Consider the following 7103-nt stretch of genomic DNA (forward strand, 5'->3'; position numbering starts at 1 on the left):
TAGCTGCCTGTGTGTGTGTTAGTTTTTTAGAGCATTGCTATCAATAAAGCAAAACCACAAAAACAATAAACAAGGGTTGCAAAAACATAACAAATATGCTGAGAATAGAAATATAACCCAGTCGATATATATTAATATAAATACTCAATGACAATCAGAGAAAAGGCAGTTGCATGTATATGTGTGCGTGTGTATGTTTATGATTACTTGTGTAGATATTTTGAGATACAGAATTAGGCAGCAGTTTTCTTCCAAATATTAGCAACCACAAAATAGACAGAGAAGGCATTACAAAGTTTCAAGAGAGGCTCTTTTATGGGAGCATACACACACTCACTTCCATTTTACATCGTTACTCTCACCCACTCTCAGCTGGCATTGCCTCTTGTGTGTGGAAATCTTTAAAATAAATTTTGCGGTTAACCACAAAATATAATTGGTTAACGAAAAATCGAGAGAGACACATATTCGTCTAGGAAAGAAAACACATGAATGAGTGATTTGCCATAAATGGGGATGAAACAAAGAAAATGGAGTGACCACAAACTAAAGAAAAAAAGAGATTAGTAATTAATAGGATTCCAAAGGAATGTAAATATTTGCAACTAAATATTAATAATTTTTGTTTTAATTATAAATATGTGTATGTTGTTATTATGATATTAGGAAAAAGCTTTTTTCCATATTAAAATCCTGACAAAACGCCATCTATGGTAAATAGTCAACATTAGCTACACTTTTTCTTTTGGCTTTTCTTTTTAGCCCAAGAAATGTCTTTAGCTAACAAGAAAGTTTTCCTAGAATATTTGACTCAAGCTTCCCAAGAAAATAACATCGAATCATCCCTTATAAATGCTTGTAAAGGGTATCATCATAGCCCCACATTCACCACCCCCAAAATAAACACCCTCAACAAAAAGTTCCTCATACTTAGAAAAATAACAGGAGAAATACACCCCTCCTAAGCTTAAAGGAAAAACAATAAAAAAATATCCCCGTGTTTTTTTTTGTTTGTTTTTGAGACATTATAAGGAGGAGATACTGGAAGAAAATTGTCTTAAGGGCATAAGTAGGAACGTAAGAAAAGCTTTCTCTTATTTTTTTGTGTTTTCATTCTCTTCACAAATAACAAAAAAAAACCTACTGTTGTGGTTCTCTTTTTTTTAAGCCTTCACTTAGTAGCTCTTACCACCCATAGATGACGCCATATGTTTCGTTTTTAATTTATTTTATTGAAATGAAATGCTCTCCACCACTAAATACTTCAATTATTTTAATTTTGCTGCGAATATTTTAATATTTTTTCTATCCCATTTGTACCCCAAATTGAATTTCATATAAAAATTCCCAATTGATTTATTTATACGAGGTGAGTGGCATAAGAAAAAGTTGGCAGAAATATATCAAAAATCTGACCAAGGACATAAGGAAATTGCCGTTGTTCATAAAAATGTTGTATACACTGAAATAAAAACATACTTAGTTCCCAGGTTTTTGTCTTTCCGTAAAATTAAATTGGTATTGAGAATGAGCCAAAGAAGTGGGAAAATTACACTAAGGATACGGTCAAGGCGCAATTCACTCCCAGAAAAAGTGAAGGATAATTTCAGAAAATTTTAACTGAACTATAAAAATTGATATGATCGATTGATTATTAAGTCAAATGTATTTGGGAAATCTTTAAATTTTATTTTATTAACGATTACGTCTTTACAGGGTGGATCATATGAATTGCAATCAAATTCAAGTTTCACATCAAACAACAACAGATCATTTCATTATCATTTACAAGGTTACAAAAGCATTTTGATCTATGGCATTGAGAAGTAAAGTATTCATGATGGAATTCAAGTGTGATAATGTGATCACTTTATATTTTACTGGAAACCCACAAGAGGCTATCGTTAGAGCTCCACAATGTTTAAATATAAATAAATCGTTTGTTTCTCCTACCATTGCTAGATACAATGATGCAGGTAGATTTCCATTGCGTCTACAAAGGGGACCAAAAAAATTGTAACAATACCAGAAAAACGAATACCAGATTTGAACGAAATCCATGCCGTGGTAGTAGAAAACTTGCTCGTAAGATGAGTATATCACGAGAACGGTGTTGGATAACATATTGAGGCACTATCAATATGGGTTCCATGAAAATTAGCCTCAAATCCTAAATGTAGTAGCTGTGGAGTCGGAGTCTAAAAATTTTGCTGGAGTCATAGTCGTAAAAATTTTGCTCGGCTCCGACTAAATTTTAAAACACTTTATATTTTTGTAACTAAATATATATTTAAAAAAAAATTAAATCATTAAAATCTTCAATCGATCAATGACTGTAATTGCGGCGAATCTTCCAATAATGAAGAATATTCATTGTTTTCTAAAAGGTTATGCTGGTTGTACCAACAGCTCTTCAATTTTTTACCAGTCTGAAATTTTCATTACATTTGCCAGAATCTGGGATCCCTTTCGAAATATGAATCCTGTCGGTCCAGATTTTGATAAAGCTGATGATACATAAACATATTCTTGAGCGCATAGAAGCCTCCACATTCATTCAATTTGACTAAAATGTGGATCGTAGGCTTACTTTGGGGCCGCAAAATCGACTTAATACATTTTTATAGATATCGGCTGTTTATGCCCTGTGCCACCATTTGGGTGTATAAATATCCCTTAAATTGTAAATGCGCCCAATTTTGTTTTAATGATTTAGCTTGCACCAACAAGGGAAAGTTAGTACATCTTTCTACGAGCCCAAAAAGTAAAATTGGGAGATCGGTTTATATGGGGCTATATCAAGGATAAACCGATACTCACCATTTTCGGCGCACCTCTTTATGCTCCTACAATAACTCTAGACTTCCAATTTCAGGAAAATTGGATAAAAACTAAGGATTCTAGAAGTCCAAGAAGTAAAATCTGGAGATCGGTCTATATGGGAGCTATAGTAAAACATTGACCGATACTCACCATTTTTGGCACACCTCTTTATGGTCATAAAATACCTCTAGATTCAAATTTCCTAAAAATTGGATAAAAACTTCGATTTCTATAAGCCCAAGGCCCCAAATCGGGAGGTCGGTTTATATGGGGACTATATCAAAACCTGGACCGATATAGTCCATCTTCGAACTTGACCTGCCTTCAGACAAAAGACGAGTTTGTGCAAAATTTCAGCACGATTGCTTCATTATTGGAGACTGTAGCGTGATTACAACAGACAGGCAGATAGACGGACATGACTATATCGTCTTAGAATATCTGCCTGATCAAGAATATATATATTTTATATAGTCGGAAATCGATATATCGATGACAAACTTATTATACCCCGTCACCATTCTATGGTGGTGGCTATAAAAGAAATATTGAATATATAGAAAATTTTGTCAAAATTTTAGTTCCATAGAAAATTTTGCCAAAGTTTTTTTTCCATAAATAATTTTGTCAAAATTTTCTTTTCATGGAACAGTTTTTCAAACTTTTCTTTTCATACACTCAAGAAAAATTTTACTAGGATCCAAAGATTTTGACCTTCCTTTAAGGATTTTGGTATTGATTCCTAGCCAAAGATGCGGGTTCTTTAAAATAAGGAAATTTTTTTGCGACCTATCTGGCTTTAAATATAGAATCTATAAAATTAAAATTTGGGTCGAATTTTCATTCTATTTTTCCGGTATATTAATAGAGCTATTTACGTACAAACAAATGCCAGTTTAAAAATCCAAATTATGACGGATACTTCGAAGTAAACAAGCGGCATCTCGGAGAGAGAGGTTAGGGTTTCGCTTGAAACTACCGGCAACTCTCTTTGTCGTCTCAGCGGCTTCCGGTTTTCGATTTCCCCCCGATCCAGACTTCCTGGCTGTCGACAAACGTTCCCCAAACACTTTAATTATATGTGTAACGGTTGATTTGGCAACTTTTAGCGATTTTGCCAGCTTTGCGTGCGAGTTGCTCGGATTTTCGCGATGCGCGAGCAAAATTTTGATACGCTGCTCTTCTTGCTTGGACGGCATTTTGACAACTGAAGAGTGAATTCCAAAATCAAAATAGGAGCATTCTACATACACACACTTTCAAAATGAGGGGTGTTCAGGTTTTTTAAATGCAAAATTGAAAGAAATACGTCAAGTTTATATTGCCCAAATTTTGACCGTATCACCCTTTAACAAAACGAATGAAAATTTTATTTCAATAAAAATTATTGTCTAAATTTTATTTCTATAGAAAATTGTGCAAAAATTTAATTTATTCTGATAATTGGTTGATAGTTTTGCTGCAAGTAGAGGATGCCGATGAGGAATGTGGTAATTCCGAAACAGCTGTACATCCAACCATCTTGCAGTCTATAGGGCTTCGCCCAAATAAATTTGACAAGCATAATTTTCCTCTTTTGGTTAAGCTACACTTGTAGTTTACTCAATGCATGGCTTTAAGCTGAGATCAAACACAACAACAACGATTGAAGAGAAGCCAACAATAACAAACAAAACGAATGAAGATAGAGGAAGCACGCTCAAAAACAAACCCAGTCAACTATATTCAAATCGATGATTTGAGTTTGACAAAGGAAAAGAGATATGCTTGCAAAATTTGTTTAGGTAGTAGCCGACTATCAAACCCTTTTTCGGAAGGTTCAAGTGTAATTCACTTTGGGTTGAGTGAATTACCCGAATTTATTCTGATAATTGGTTGATAGTTTTGCTGCAAGTAGAGGATGCTGATGAGGAATGTGGTAATTCCGAAACAGCTGTACATCCAACCATCTTGCAGTCTATAGGGCTTTGCCCAAATAAATTTGACAAGCATACTTTTCCTCTTTTGGTTAAGCTACACTTGTAGTTTAGTCCATGCATGGCTTTAAGCTGAGATCAAAAACAACGATAACGATTGAAGAGAAGCCAACAATAACAAACAAAACGAATAAAATTTTTATTCCTATAGAAAATTGTTGCAAATTTTTTTTTTCTATAGAAAATTGTTTTATTTCTGTATAAAGGTTTGTCAAAAATTTATTTCTACAGAAAATTTTGTAATTTTTTTATAGAAAATGTTGTCAATTTTTTTTTTCTATAGAAAATTTTGTCAAAAATTTATTTCTATAGAAAACTAGCCCGCTTCGCTGCGCCTTCCGAAGCGTATTTGGAGGAACATTTTGCATTAACTTAGTCAACTATATCCTTCGTGCTGAAAACAAATTCGAAAATATTTCAATTCTTTTAAACAAATCGGACTACGTGATTTTTCGTTTATAGGTACAAATACGGCGGGAGAGGGTGTACCCTTTCCACCAAATTTTTTTAATAATGTTCTGTATTCAAGTAGTTGGACAATCTTCTATATTTCTTGTGAATTTTAAGTGGGGTTTGTCAAGGAAAAGTATCCTTCTCCTCAACATATCTGAAAATTAGGCACTATATTATAATAACATACAAAGAATTACTGTTTCCCATCCAATAAATCGGGAAAAGCAAAAGTAGTAAAAAATTTTACCACATTAACATTTGCTAAAATGTTGGAAAATTATGCACCCTCTACGTTGGCTGCCAATTTCATGTAAATTTAAGTTCTTTACTAAAAAGAAGTCTGGCAGAAGCCTGTACAAAAATCATAAAATTATGTACCGAGTTCCCATTTACGGACAACCCTCTACTTTCAATTTAAGAAGAAAAAAACGGACAAAAGGGAACCTTCTCCCCACCTTCGCTCCACTCCGACCTGATATCGGACTATCACGTACCCTATATTAATTTCGCAACTACTCAATGGTCCCTATAAATTCTATCGAAGTAAATCGATAAAGTTTATTTCAATTTTCCCCTTCCCCAACCAGATATCGAAAAATCATATAGTAATTTAAAAATTATGTATAAATTTAATCACCCCCTGCCACGTCCCTGTAAATTTCAAGTAGATCGGAGATGTTTAAATTTTGCTCTATTGTTTTAAAGGGACGTCACTTTTCCCGATACAATATCGACACCCCTAACCTTCCCTGAAAATTCTTGAAACTTTCCTTCAACTGCCTTTGTAAATTTCAAGAAAACTTAAATTTTTTTGTAGTTTTAGAGGAGGACCTCCTCCCCGACCAAATATCGAAAAGTGATTTAGCGTATCTTTTGTAAACGTCCCAGAAAATGTCAAGCAAATTATAAGCCTAAAGGGGCGGCCTCTCTTCCGTCCAAATATCACAAAATCAGGTATCAACTATTACGGTTGACGGAGGTTACGATCTCTCCCCAGTTCTCTGTAAATTTCAAGTAACTCGGTAAAGTTTAATTGTTTCTCTGTATGTACTTAAGAGAAGCGGATGTCTCCCTATGCCCTTTTATTTTTATTAAAAAATCAGGAACCTGATATAAATTTCATAACCCATTTTTTCCGTAAAATTTCAGTCGGGAGTGTTTAGTTTTGTTTGAACTTAAAAAAAAAATCGGCCAAAGGGGTGGTCCCCCTCCCCGACCAAATATCGAAAAATAATGTAGCGGATTTTTGTCTACATGCCAACCCCAACATTCAATGAAAATTTCAAGCAAATCGCATAATTTTGTTCCAAGTTTCAAAAAGTAGGGCAAGGGGGAGATCCCTCTCCCCATCCACATATGAAATCATCGGGTACCCCATATTAATTCCATAACCTCACCACATGTTCTCTGTAAATCTCAGATAATTTAGAGAATTTTAGTTTTTTCACTGTACTTTAAAAAAAGTCGAACAAAGGAGAGGCCCCCCTCCGCCACCAAATATCGAAATAAAAAGTAGCGGATCTTTGTCTAGATGCCAACCCCAATCTTCAACGAAAATTTCAACCAAATCGGTCAACTTTGGTCCAATTTTCAAAAAGTCCGGCAAAGGGGAGGTCCAGGTGTCAAAAAATGAGGTACCCTATTTTCAACACATGAACGCCCTTTACGATCTCTGAAAGTTTCAAGTAAATCGGTTCAGCCGTTTCGGAGCCAACTCGGTACATACAAACAAACAAACAAACAAATAAACAAACATAGATTGAATTTTATATATATATAGTTTTTGTAATTTTTTTTCTATAGAAAAATTTGTCCAAAATTTATTTCTATAGAAAGTTTTGTCAAAATTTT

The sequence above is a fragment of the Haematobia irritans genome, chromosome 3, assembly GCF_050003625.1.
Source record: "Haematobia irritans isolate KBUSLIRL chromosome 3, ASM5000362v1, whole genome shotgun sequence".
Lineage (NCBI taxonomy): Eukaryota > Metazoa > Arthropoda > Insecta > Diptera > Muscidae > Haematobia > Haematobia irritans.